Genomic DNA, 15,486 nt, shown 5'->3' with positions numbered 1-15,486 from the left:
AGCGTAAGTCTAGTACTTAAGCATTGTTTGGTGATTGTATACCTCGTATCCGTTTATAGACGCTAGTACCGAAGGCTACGAGGAGGAGGAAGTCTTCTACGAAGAATAAGAAGAAAACTTTGACCACTGTACCAATCAAGGCAAGCTATTACCAATACAAGCTCCCATGCTACAAGCTATCCCTTTGCAAGATACTCTTGCAATATTCTTTTGTTTAAGAATTTTGTCCAAACCCAAGTATTTATCTTGCAATCATTTACTTTGTTTACCAAAGCTTTTGCTTATAATTGATATTGGTCTAGAGGTAGAATACTACAAGAGCTTCAAACTTAGCCTAGAGAGCTAAAACTTAGTTAGCACCCCTCCTGATTAGTTGCTAGTGCTAAACTAAAATTGACCACTCTAGATGGGAACTTGTGAAGCAAATGATTTTAAAAACCTTGGAATGATGATTCATTCTATTGAAAGTTTTCAAGGTGAATGTGATCTTTGAATCACAAGGTGACTCTTTGACAAAAACTGATGGTTGGGTTCGGATGCGATACCATTCCGATTTTTAAGTATCCCCACAATACCTGAATTTGGTAGGGCTTAACTGGAAACTTATGTATGTTAGTACGGGTTCCCTCTGAACAAGCGTCATAGGGGTTATGCCGAGGCTGCCTCCGTTGAAAGTGAAATGACGTGAAATGAGGTGAATGTCCAACCCAAGCCCTTTGCAGTTCCCAGGATGGCGGTTTGCCATGGCTGGGAGGCCAAACTCATAGGGAGAGGTGCCTGTACTAGGGTAGGATTCAATCAAGTGACCAAATCTGGAGATGGTAGGACCCTCCAATGGTAGGTGCACCTTCTGTAGGGAACATGTAGGTACAAACCGCATTGTATATCACATTTTTCTCGCGAAGTTCATGTCCACATGTCTGAGAGGCCTGCTTTCTTGCGATTGGAATCGGGCAGGGGCCGGTGAGTTCATCACTAACCAGCCGTACACATCGGATTGTATGGATTTGTTTTGCGGTGCTAGGTTGGAATTTGTCGAATGTTAGGAACTAAGAAACAATTTGAGACTACGTTTGTTTCGCAGTCAGCTGATTGCATCTTTAAAAATGATCTTGTACCTACAAGACAAAAGCTACTAAGTAAGATGGGAGACAAGCTGGCATTGGACGAGGTGCTGGAATCCCTCGGGAAGCTTTTATGCTAGACTTAGACATTGTTAGATGCTCCTTCTCATTTTCTATCATATCACCCCGGTGAGGGTGTTTAGGCATACTCTATGGCTTTGTAACAAAGTTATTTGGATATTGTTTGCGTGGTTCCCATGATGGGTTTATATATAAAGTCAGGCTTAAATTAGGCATTCTGTCTGAAAACATCCACAATGACCAAGCTAAGCTCCCCACCCCAACAAGGCCATTCCAACAATGGCTCCCATTTGAACTGAGATAACGGAGGTGTGTATGTTTCCTTTTAAATTTTTCTTGAAATTTTCAACTGAAGTCAAATCAACATGCATTTTAATGCATTTGTAGATCAAAATTGGCAATGCCAATGAAACATCATTTTGGAATTAATATAAAAAGTGAGGAAGAGGATGATGACAATGTTGATGAATATGAAAGTATTGTTGTGGCTGTTGAAGAAGAAAACGAGGTGGAGAATGCAAAGGGGGCTTACAATGGTTCTTTGTTGTACGTAACATTGCACGACTCGTGTTTACTATAAATAATTGTGAGTTCACTCCTATGCTTAGGTGTATATATTGCATGCACGGGGATGTGAGAATGGGCCATGTAGTTGGAAAAGGTATATATCAAGGTCATTTTGGAGAGGCAGGTGTGATAATTGGAAGTTGTGACTTCATACAAGCACTAGATTTGAGGCTCTTTATTACCAGGGTGTACCAACGAAATTATCATGCTTAAACACTCTCGAGTGTTTACAATACCTATTCGAGGAAATGCTCCTTGACTTAAAATTTGAAATGAATGTGCATCACTATGGCAAGCGTACTACCTTCCTAATGGCTTTTATCCTTAATTGGTGACATTTATGAAGACAATTACCAACCCACAAGGAACCACAAGATATCTCTTTGCCTATATGCAAGAAAGTGTGAGGAAGGATGTGGATCGGTAATTTGGAGTACTTCAAGTTCTTTGGGATATTTCTCGCCCTCCGACTAGAATGTAGTCTACGTATCAATTGCGAGTTTATCATTGCGTGTATTATCGTGTGCAACATGATCATGAAGAATGGGCGTGTTTATAAATATGATTCTGAGTTTGATTTCATAGACCTCTTGTCCATCTAGTACATGAATAAGGGCACTAGAAAAGTTTCTTGAGATGCATCAACGAAATTGTGATGGAGAGTTACATCACTAACTTCTTAATGACCTGGTTCAGCACATGTGCACAATTCATGGAAAAGCTTTAGCTTGATTTTTTTCTTCTGATTAAGCTATGGTGTTTTTACTATCTAGGAGAACTACCATGTGCTTGACGTATGTTTTCCATATTTAGGTTGTCCAAAAAAATTGAAACTAAATTTAAAACAAGAATTTTAAACTTTGAATTTGAATTTTCGTTGAATTATATACTAGAATTTTCATATTAAAATTATAGCGATAGCCAACATGGAGTGTTGTTGTAGAATGGAAAGAAAATAGGAGAATAAGTAGAGACGGAGAATACTGATGGTGCAATTCGCCGGAGATGCCATTAAACAATGTGAGGGGGGATCAGAGTAGAAAAACTCTAAGGTCGCCCTTAGCCCTATGGTCGAGCCACCACGAGTACAAAAAAGCTCCTAGTATTTTTTCTCTCTCTTTGGTAGGCATGTTGTGACATGAGAATTTACTTTTACAGCAAGCACAAGACTAACTTTATGTTGCTAGCCTATGGTGGCAATTAACCAGGTAGAGAGTAACTCCACGGAGAAATGTGCTACATGCGCACTTCCCATGGTAGAGATGGGAGGCGAAGATGGAACACCAGGTGGAGCCATGCAAGGTGCGAGTGCGCCGAATCTAGTCGGAATTTGTGCTTGTGAAAATAAGGTATAGGAAATAAGTGGATGTGTACTTTGAATTTGGAAGAAATGCGAAGCCGAATTGGAAGCGATTGGAGAAAAGAACATATCTTTAATGTGGAATCCAACACATGGCCCATAAGCATGGTGGGTTGTTGTATTTTCCCTATGGTGGCTATACCTTGAAGCAAATTCAAGACTTAGCACAGAGATGCGCTACCTCGTGGTTACCTAGCGAGCTTTATAGATGTGTATTGTTTACTACTTCTATTGCTCAACTAAAAATATTTTTCATATTGGGTGACAGTGTAATAGTGATATGATGAACATGAACCTTTTCTTAGCTGCACTGTGAGCAATGTAGTAGTGATACGATGAAAATGAACTTTTTCGTACGTGCTACATACACACTTCCCTTGGCAGAGATGGGGAGGCGAACATGAAACACCAGGTGGAGCCATTCAAGGTGCGAGAGCGCTGCATCTGGCCAGAATTTGTGCTTTATAAAATAATGTATAGAAAATAATTGGATGTGTACTTTAAATTTGGAAGAAACTCACGCGAACCCGATGCGAATTGGAAGCGGTTGGAGAAATGACCCTATCTTTAATGTGGAATCCAACAAATGACCCATAAGCACGGTGGGTTGTAGTGTTCCACCTGTGGTGGCTATACCTTGAAGCCAATTCAAAATTTAAGCATAGACATGCGCTACCTCGTGGTTGCCTAGAGTCACGAGCTTTAAAGATGTGTATTGTTTACTACTTATGTTGCTTAACTAAAAATATCTTGCATATTGGGTGGCAGTGCAATACTGATACGATGAACATGAACCTTTTCTTTACGTACATATTTTGCGAGTTATAATAATCTAAGGGCTTGTGATTCCATAGACTTCCAAGTCTTGAACAGTGTATATCTCCGAAAGGTATCGTGATATCGTTTTATTTAAGTCAACCTACCTCTAATACCGAGCATGTATCGTTTGATCTTAGCCACCCTTGTATTTCACTCAAAAAACGTTTCAGACTTGGAAATCTATGGAAGTACAAGCCCTAATCTAATACATATAAGCTTTCCCTCGGAAAGCTCTAGGTTTACAAGATCTCCATGTCTGATCGTGCCCCATTTGGCTTTGTTGTTCTAGCCAGATGGATCCTCAGTTTGCACAAATAACCCATGAGAAAAGAATACATCGAGTCTGGATTGAAATTTAAGGAAACCACTGATCACAGAACTTGCTAATTAACTCGAACAATCCCATGGTACAAAATAAACAGAAGAATCTATTATCTATTATATATTAAAAGTAAATTACGGGTTAACTAGAAATTAGAGAATTAGCTAGAAAATCCCACAATAAACAGGAAAATCCGGCCATCTATTTTACGCTCTAGAAATTTACAGCCGACGGATCAGGGAAATAGCAATTTGGTATTAAACTGAAAGAAAATTACCCACCTTTGCCACCATCACGGTAGGAAACTATGTTTTGTCAAACCCTAAACAAATCTGACTTCTTTTCCTCCGTGCAAGGCTGGCGGCTGTGCACATGGTTGCCGTCCCCAAGCGATCCATTGTTCACTTAATTAAGCAACGATCTGGCACTTCGTCTCCATGCAAGTTCGGCGGCCGCCGCGTTCTTACTGCCCCGAAGCCCTCCATCCTTCACGTAATTAGGACACAATATGGTGCAAAGGTATGCATCCGGTGCAATGATTTCAATTTGTATGTTTCGTCGGTTCTGTCGTGCAAGTCTGGCATCCGTGTGTTCTTGCCGTTCCGGAGAGCTCCATTCTCCACGAATTCAAACTAAGGTATGCATATGTTTCCCCATGCAATGATTCCAGTTTGTATGATCATGCAAATTCGTCAGCCTGTCGTTTCCACTCAACTTTCATTGGTAAAAATCACACCACCACGAGCTTTTTTCCAAGTTCTTTGGCGCCACCGGACGACATTGAGCGTGGAAATTTATTGAGATTCGTCTATGATCTATCAGTAGAGAAATATGAAATTTGTATAGATCTTAGATTTGATTCGTGGAGTATGATGGAGAGGTCATCAATTTTTCAAAGATAGGTGCCCGGGAATCAACCTGCAAGCTCCTCATCTCTAGGCGCGATGGAACGACTTCGATCGTATAGCTCCATTTCTCCACGTACCTGATACTATGGTTAGTGCTTCTCACCTCCTACATATCTTGATTCTAGAGGCCGGACCTTTCCACTAATTTCTCAGTTTATCAGACACAACAAAAGAAGAAGAAAATAGCCTGTAAAATAATCATCCGATCTCACCAAGGGAAGTACAAACGATTATCTGTTATTTTCTCTCTCATCGCCCTTTTGCAATTGAAGCTCACTGTCAGGGTCATATGGCGCTGACAGGTCTATTAGTAGCTGCAGATCAGATGCCGTGGTACATGTTACTTTTATGATTAGACTTCAGTATAAGGTAGGCATATATATTGCGTTCTCCTTATGTATCTATTTCCCTGATGTATTACATTTTTAACTGCACGGATAATCTATTTGCTCAATTTCCTAGGGGCGAGCATATTTGTTTTTCGATTCCTTCCTGCAGATCAGATGCCGTGGTACATGTTTACTTTTATGATTAGACTTCATCAGTATAAGGTAGGCATATATATTGCTTTCTCCTTACGTATCTATTTCCCTGATGTATTACATTTGTAACTGCACGGATAATCTATTTGCTTAATTTCCTAGGGGCGAGCATATTTGTTTTTCGATTCCTTCCTACAACACAACATTAGTTTCTAGCTACGGAGTAATATCTGAACTGAAATAATTGTTGCAGTCGTGATATTTACAAGCTAAGGATGCTTTATTTTCTTTTGTTTCTCTTATAATATAGATGTTACCAATTTGTTGGTATACGTTATCATATGGCAGCAGTTTGCCTGTCAACCTAGGATTCTAAAACTATCGAGAGTTTAGACATTTTCTCCTTCATAGTTTTAGGAATTTATTTGGAAGGCAAAATGTACAAGTATGAAGTGGATTCTAGCTTGAGTATTACCACAATCTCTCTCAACCATGATAATGGTAAGTGCGTTTATGTAAGAGGCAAATTAAATTATGTTCCGCACTTAGAAAAATACGTGCACACTTTTGATGCATATCATGCAGGCCTTAGAAGTGAAGTGGGGATTATGACGCCTGTTAACACACATGGAAGCATTTCTTAGTTGTATTAGCTCATCTATGTTTTCCTCGCATGATTAGTTTCTGCTATTATAATTGTATCACATGTTACCAAGTTCATTTGTTAGTCTCAACTCATAGGAACTTCTTCCAAAAAAATTATTGGATGTTGAATTTTTTCTACTGTATTTTGAACCCTAGAGGAGCAAAGGGAAGCTGCCCATGATTTGATCACGTGGGATATTTTCCGATCTTTAAACCCTCAAACCCTGCTAAACTAATTTTTACCGCACCAATTGTACTTTGTTTGTCTCGGGAGGTACAATGTATCAATATTACTCTTAGATATAATGCAGCATATTTTAGAGTTCACTCTGAGTCCACATTGGTTATACTAAAAGAAGAATGAGGACAAGATGTTCTTAACCAAAATATGGTCTTTATGAAAATTAATTCTTAAAGACAAATAACAAACCGCGGCTTTGATTGTAAGATACACTTTACTAATTGATTCAAATATATCACAATGAAATGTTTATATGAATGTTCATTAGTTAGCTTCTTCAACAGTTTTGTGCCAACTAATATGCATACTCATTCCCTTTTGTTGTTTAGATTGAGATCACTTGAGAAAATGAATAAAGTAATATTTTTTAGAATCGCATGGTACTGCACGGCCAGATTAACTGATTTCTTACCGGCATCCTTAGATGGTCTGACTAATCAGCACTAAGTTTTCCCTTTTTGAAATTATCTCTCTCTCTATCTCTCTCTCTCTCTGTACCGTTGTTATAATTATACTTGCAAAAAGAGAATGATTTGAAAATTTTATGTTCATTTTAGTTTATATAGTTTCTGTAGCTTTACTTGCCTTCATTTCTCTTGATCAGGGAGGATACACAACAAAAGTGTAACATCGACTTTCTGAATATATTGTGTAACGTTGACAATTGGCGACCAGGCAATACTCCCAGCCGCATAAACTACTTATTTCACCAATAATATTATATTGCTTATTTCTTAGTACATGGAACTCGGCATCATGTATACCGAAGTTTATTCTCTTGACAAGTATCGCTTTCAACGAATAACAGAAAACTAATACTTTCTTGCAAATGAAGATATTACTGAATGTGAGGTTGAGAAGATGTTTGTCTTTCTTTTCATGGAACATTGTCTTCATTAAAATGTAATTTATCAAGTGAACTAAGTACTACCAGAACTTCTTGCAAATAAATGATATGGGATGGTATGTGTTCGGTTGTCATCAGAATGACTTCAGAGCAATGACATATAATTGGGTAGCTAGCACTTGGCACGAGATTTGAAGGTCTTCCTTTTCATTGTTTTCAGGTCATATTCACCTTGAATATCATTAATTCTTTAAGATTCCTTCTTTTAAGAATCAACATTTCTTTCTTTAGTTTTACCTTCAATCTCTATGATTCGTGTTAATTCAGCATGGATCACTAATTTATTATTTTTAGTTCAGTCTGAGGACCGATGCTTTTTGTATGAAGGTGTTATTTCTAACATCATTTTTTACTTGCAGAGATGATTTTTTCATAGTATTAGGAGCCGTAAGGATGTTTTCTAGGAGAGATACATTTTGTTAGTCGGCTTAGCACTAATCCATTAGATGGATATCTTAAATCTATACTGTTTGTATTTAACTGAATGTCATATTTTTAGATAACATGGTTCTTAAGGTCCATTTAGAATTATTTATCTTTTGCCTTACAAATAGCAAAAAAAAAACGGTAGATCACATTTTGCAATAAAGATATTTTTTCTTTGAGTCTAGCCTATTGCAAGAAAAAAAGTCTCATATAAATGTACATAAGAAAACATAGTATATATCGATCGCGTGCTAATCCAAATTTGCATCAAGACTGCCAACAAGCTCGATTGTACTGTAAGATCACAAAAGAGCAACTTATAGTGTCTTTTTAATTTTTTGAAATCGAGTTATAATCGTGCACCCACAGAATATGGATGATTAAAGCTACCTATTGTTCAAGTGCTACTGCACTGAGCATATTATGATTGTTCAAGACACATGCAAATTCTTCCTCGGAAACATCCAATAATATATTAAGGTCATGCCCTCGCATTTGCGAGGGCCACTATGCTAGTTATATAATAAAAGCAAAATACGTATGTAAAACAGAGACGCCACGTTAATCCACATATACAGAATTACCGTGACGGTTAGATCTAATACTTACAACTTGGATTTTTCGAAAAAAATATTGGTTAATGCTATAATCAGATTGTAACTGTTAATGTGGACAGCTAACGTGCCGGACATAGTTTTCACACGGCTAATGTTTGCACATAGCCCTTAGGTGATGATGTAACCAATAAAATTTATCCTTCCAGATGCTTTTAGGTGAACCGCACCTTCCACATGAGAATCGGCCGGGCTGGCCGATCCCGTTGCATTTTTTTAGCGGCCATGCGATCCTATGATGTGCAAGAAAAATACAGCCACCTGATTTCAGCCACGTGATTTTAGTGGCTGGCAAGGTTTATTCCTATAGGAACAAAGCTAACTCGTAAGCTGATCGTTCAGTGGAAAAAATATCTAAAAAATTGTGGTTTGTGCAATACTATACGGGGGTTGTTTACCCCCGAAGAAAGTTGATCATTCATTGAAAAAACATCTAAAAACGTATCCATATACACGAGAAACCAACCCCAAAACAGATAGACAATGGATTAAGATTTTCTAAAATTATTTTATAATCAGATTTTAACTTATACATGCATCCGATGTCACAAGATGTGAGTATTGTATTTAAATACGTACTACATGATCGATGCGATTCGGTTTTAACTTACACACGCCCACGGGTGAAATGTAAATATTTACACACTACATGTGAGTACGTAAAAAATCCAAAAGAAAAGGGCTCCAAAAGACTTATTTGTTCATATATAGTATATACAATTATAACCGAATACAGTATCTAAAAATCGAATAATACAAAGTTTGAACACATAATTTGTAATAGATAAATTAACCATACAAGTTATTAAAATGCATATGAGGCAAAGACTTTGGAGATTAGGACCTAAGTCATGAGACGGACATCGATGTCAAAGACACACCCTCGCCATACGTCGTGTAGCAAAATTGAGACCGAATAAGACCTCAAAACTATGCCTTCCATGAGATTGTAGTCATATTACATAAACCCGCAAATACAAGTGAGCGAGAGCGCAAAATGACTAGATTGAGTAGTATGTCTAACATTTACGGATTTGAAATATAGTATAACATTACATTGCATCCATTAGAATAAATGAGATGCTATTATTATTAATATGTAAAATATATTACTCCCTCCGATCCATCGTAGTGTTGGGGCATTTGAGATAAAAGCTATTACCTTATTTATTTATTTAACATAAATATGGTCAAAATTATATATTGTAGATTAACATGTCTAACCATTATGCATTTCACAAAAAACTACAAAATATGATGGAAACAACATGTAGAAAGATGTATCAAGTAGAATTAAATTCTTACTCTTTCATTGAACCTACATACTAATGAGGATATAACTGTTTTGTTTTACCTTATATCGTGAAAAATAATATGTTCCATCCCAATGGTATAAACATCATAGGATAATTGATCAAGAAAACCTTAACTTTTTAGCAATATCACTACAAGAAATATGGTGACTTGCGACCCTCCAAATTGGTCAATGAAAGGTCATTGTGCGCCATCTATGACCACGTCGTGACCAATAACTGTTAGTCGCCAATTGAGCGTCACTGACGGATCACAACGACCTTATTTTTTCATTGGTCATATACGATTATGACCAACATTGATGGTCATATGTTCTATGACCAAAATCTTGGTCATGGGCAATCTCATATGTCCACATCAGATCCGACGTGTCAAATCCTACGTGGCAGATCTACGACCAAACCAAATGGTCGTTCATATGGGCCAAGCCCATTAATTCCAGCGCATTTATCTTGTTTTGTTGAAATTCGTTCAGATTATTGGGCCAAGCCCAAACGTTTGGCCTTTTTATTTCTGTTTTTGGGCCATGGATTTTCTGTCTAAACAGTTCTTTTCCAACAATTGGTCTGAGTTGTCAGCAGGTCTTTCATGTTAGGTTCTCGTCACGTTTATTCAGGTTCGATCTTCATATTTCAATTTCCATGTTTTGCGAGTAAATAAATAAGCATTATTCATATCAGAGCATTAATCATAAGTTGTATTTTAGTTAACAACAACAATCAGTCTATTACATCATATATCACACACAGGATAACCAGCTCTATAAATATAGTAACTAATACTTTTTGCTGAGTAGGGCTTCACGTGTCTTCAAACTTTCTTTCAGCGTTGAGCTCCTGTAAAACCTTTGCATACCGTCAATAAAGAAAATGGATGTGACGTGAAATGATGCACCTGCATTACAATACATAGAAAAATAATATATTATGTTTATCAAAAGTTCCAGCAGAAATCAAAAACAGAGTAAAACCGTATGATGCACAACTGACATTAAGCACATATCATTAAATAGCAACAGGTTAGAAAGGCAGAAATGAAGATTACACAGAATTGTACATCCATCAAACTGTTTTTATTCGTAATGTTCACATGAATGTTCGAGAGTACACATAAGCATCCAATGTCTCAGTTGGCATTCCAATGAAGATTTCCATATTGCAATAAGTAATTAAGTTAGTACATATTAAATCTGCATCCTAGTTGGTTATGCGTGCTAGATGAGAAAGATAAAAAAAAAGTCTGAGACACCGTATGGTTCTCCGGATGCAGTAGCAATATAACTCAGTTATGCAGGTGACAGAATGATCTAGCTTTTCTCTGCAATTACTAGTGAGTCAAGAGTGGCAGAGAGAACTTGGGCCAACAAGGAGAAATTGGGTTTAAGAAACATACCCTTAGAGAACACCGGTGACTGTCCGGTCAGGTGCTCCAGCACCTAGCAAAAATATGAAAACAATGAAGTTAACAACAATGTTTGCAGTAAAGGTGTATTTCCAGCACAACATATTGAGAGAGATTACTTTAACCGTTAGTGCCACTAAGATAATCTTTTTTGGCCTGTAATACCGTACATGGGAATTGCCTATAGTGCCATTCAGATTACACATATTTAAGTCAATCCACAAATATCAGAAATGGAGCAGACATGACTGACAATAGTGGTTACAAGGCAGCATCATTTGTATCACAAGCTGATGCATGTCCAAACAATAGCACACTTCAAAAGGCACTACCACCACAGATACAGAATATGCCAGCGCCAAGCAGCCTAGATCATCAGTGGTTTACAGTTCCACAAAAGTACTAATGAAACAAGAATGCTTTTTTTGAGATTCCGAAACAAGAATGCTATAAGCAAAGTAGAACACTCGCTACTCAATAGTATCTAGCAAGGAATTGAACACTACAAATTACATGGAAATACAATACTGTGCAGAAGGGTAATCCAAATTAAGCATGGAATGGCAAGTATTTACTTAACCAATGAAAGGAAAGGCAATGTGCAATCATTATATGTACAGATAGATTTCCAATTTGAACATTAGGAACAAGGAGCATGGAAATCACGTTAGAATACCTATGGTCAAGCACAATGTAGTAGTACTGTGATGATAGCTGGTAACTACAGCAGAGAGGGAGGGAGGAAGGGGATGATGGCTAGCTCCCCTCGATGCACTCCTTGCTTCACGAACTCCCACATCACATACAGGGATACACCTGCACGATTTTAACAAAAACAGTAATTTAGCTATCTTTTCATGCCAAGCAAACATGTGTGAAGTTCTTGGTCCATTAGGATTAAAGACTGACTGGTCCCGCAAGGTTCTATAATGTTTAAGTTACAGGTTGATCGAGAACCAGTAAGAACTTCACACATGCCCAATTCAGAATTTGTCATTATGGTAGAACAATCCGACTAGATCAGTAGCTATAAGTAGCTTTCCTCAGTATCTGGCCTTGCAATTTCCCAAAATGTAATTTTTTTTATCAAACTTGAGACTGAATATACACATGTTTAACTAATCAGAACGCAGTATTCACCACCGGAATTACAGCAATTCTAACAAGCAACAAGACACATATGCTATTGAAACAGTGCTTACCACAGAGAGCTGCTTGTTGTTGGGCTGCTTCGCCTTGTAGACCTTCCTGAACCGCTCCCTGCAGAACCGAAAACACACCAAAACAACTATGGGAACACGAAACACACCACAAGATCAAAACGAATCTCAAAACAGCACGCAGATCTGGGGACTTACATGAAGACAAAGAAGGCGCTTGGGGGTGCTTGGGCTTGTTGGGGTCCTTCTCAGCCTTGCTCTTCTTCGACAAGAGCCTGCACCATAGAAAACCAACAGGAAATCGAATCAGAAAGGAAACATGTCGTATTGCTGATATTTAGCTATGCAGCATACATCTCAAGTAAATCTAATGGACTCTTAGCAGTAACCAATGCTAAAAAGATTGCTCTAAGATTACTAGTGAACTAGTGAAAAGCACTCAAGTAACCACATAAATATGATACTAATTACCTACAAGGTAAATACAGATTATAGGTTAGAAATATACAATATAGCAATAAATCTGGGGATTGGGATGTGGTGTAAGCATCGTTTGATGCTCCAGAAGATCAAGATAATGAAGAAGGCTTTCAATTTCAGAAAAGAGTGTTGATCTGTGTCCTACGCTTTCCGCAACAAACAACAAGAACGAAGTAGAGACATAATTCACACTGCTACTAGGTAGATTCTTCATTTTTCATACTGATTCAAAATAGCAGCTGACTGCCTCGAGATTAATTGAATATAAAACCTTCTATACCACCACATTACTAAGTAGAGGATGTAGTGCAACATAATTATTTTACAGAGATTATTAGGATTCAGGAAATGAACACAATACTGTACTTGCAGAAAGCAACATTGAAATTGTAGTACACTCAAGTGCTTAAATATGAAATTCTGATCCAGAAAACAACATTACAGAAATTTTTATGAAGGATTCAGACTTATATACATAATTAATTGGCAGCATTTGTGCCAACTGAATACCAGCTAGAGAACTGCACAATCAACTCCATCAGGCCCAGCACATACTCCATCAGATCTACGAGAATAACCAAGCAAGGTAGGTGTCAGTAAAGCATCAAGGATGTTGCTGTTGCAAGTCAAACCAAGTAAAATACAGGACAATTAAATATAAAACAAATAGAGATTGTAAGGGGTGACTTAGTGTTAACATCATCAAACATACATGGTGTAAACAGTTTCCCTGGTCTAGCACAAGCTTTTTCTTGTTAACACACTTTATCTCACTTAAAGATACATAAAACAGAATGGGATTCTGAAAAGTAAGACACAAGTACAGCCCTATAGCATCGCAAGCCAAAAAGCACAAGTTCTGAATTCTCTACAATAAATCGAATATTGGTTTACACTCAATTCATCTATTATTACAAACAGGTTGATGCAACCATGCACATTCTAACAGTAGGAGATAACAATCAGAAAATCTAAAGGTATAATAGATGCCCCCTCATGGGGGTCTCACAGCGCTCACAGCACGTGAATCGTTGGATATTTCCACCCATGCATCTCATCCGTTGATTCTGGTTGCTCCCTACTGGCTAGATTAAGCCATGCAACGCCATTCTACCCACATGCGGCTGCACGCAGGGCCTGCGGTTGGCTGGCCCGCTCGTCTGTTACCTGGGATCGGCTTTGTGTGAGTCACGTGTGGCTACAGGCTCACGAGGCAAGTGGACATGGTGGGTCTCGGTTGGACACGAACGCTCGTGCGAGACAAAACCTAGCGCACAGCCAAACCCTATCTCAATCCTTCCCCAATCCCGCAGCCGCCTCTTCCCCAGCTCCCGCCCCCGCAGCCGGTCTTTTCTTCGGCGAGCCGCCGCCGGTTTCCTCTCCGGCGAGCGCCATCGGCCTCAAACCGGGAAGAAACATGGTAGCGGCGGCGCCCAGCACGCGCCTGGGCGACAGAGCCGACCGCACGCCTGGAGACAGCGGCGGTGAAGGCGAGCGCGCGCCTGGAGATGGCATCGCGGGTGGTGGCGTCGTCGGCGCTGCCGGTGGTTCCGCGGGCGCGCGGGGGTGCCGCCGCCGGTGGAAGAGCGAGCACGCGCGAGCAGCGCCACCACGGCTACGGACGGAGGATCAACGCTGTGTCGCGGGCACGCAGGAGCGGCGCCGCCGGTAGAGGCGCGAGCCACGAGGGAGCATAACCAACAGTTCATTTTGGCAAGGTACATAATCCCACACCCTTGCCTGGATGGGATTGGAGAAAAAAGCACCGTGCCCTCTCTCTACTGCTTGGGATGGGAAAAGGTGGAGGTCGGCGGGAGATGGGTAGTTGTCGGGAGATGGGTGGCCGCCAGGATCCCTCTCCTCCATGGCATTAGTGACAAAATTCCTAGGGCCTTGCTAATTTCTTCATGTCCAGGTCTGGAACTCCTCCCTGTGCAGCGGAATGGCTTTATTTCTTCCCCTTGCATCTTCTATGAAAAGGAGTGCGGAACCTCCTGATGTTGAATCTGTGTGGTGGATGAGATGATGAGCAAAGCCTACTCCATCCCCCTCCTCTCTATTTAATCCTCATAGATCTTGTATTTGTTTGCATGTTTCTCTCTCTCCAGTCCCCCCAGTCCCCCCCCCCCCCACATTCTCAGATTTGTTTGTGCAGGTTTGGTTTATCTATGCCATAAGGTGTTTGAAAAAAATCCTACAAGAAAAGTTTGATACTGCTCTGTTATTTAGGATTCAATTTTTTCTGAAATTTAGCAGTGAACAATGGCTATACATCTGTGTTTTGTTTTTTCATTGAAACTAATTTTGGATTTATGTCTTGCTGAGTAATGTATACACTTTTATTACTTTGATTATATTTTTAATTTGCAGGGAATTACAAAATTATTATTGCAGGATTTTGCCTAATGTCGTAAGCCTGAGGTTTGAGGGATAGATCTCAACTACTCATCCCAAAGTTAAGCCAGACCTACATCATTTAGTTCTTGATGTTTTTACTGTAGGATTTTTTATTAATAGCAATTCAGAGAAAACTTCATACATTTATTGCTGCATTGGTAGATTCCTTTTAGGTAAAAATAAAACGTTATTTTTTCATTTATATAGTTTATTGAAATAAATGGCGAATGGTAACATTGTGGTATTGTCAAATTCTGGATAAAAATCTTTAGGATACACATTTTAGATTTATAATGTC

The sequence above is a fragment of the Lolium rigidum genome, chromosome 1 (assembly GCF_022539505.1).
Source record: "Lolium rigidum isolate FL_2022 chromosome 1, APGP_CSIRO_Lrig_0.1, whole genome shotgun sequence".
NCBI lineage: Eukaryota > Viridiplantae > Streptophyta > Magnoliopsida > Poales > Poaceae > Lolium > Lolium rigidum.
The sequence above is the reverse complement of the archived record's forward strand: the minus strand, read 5'-3'. Positions refer to the sequence as shown.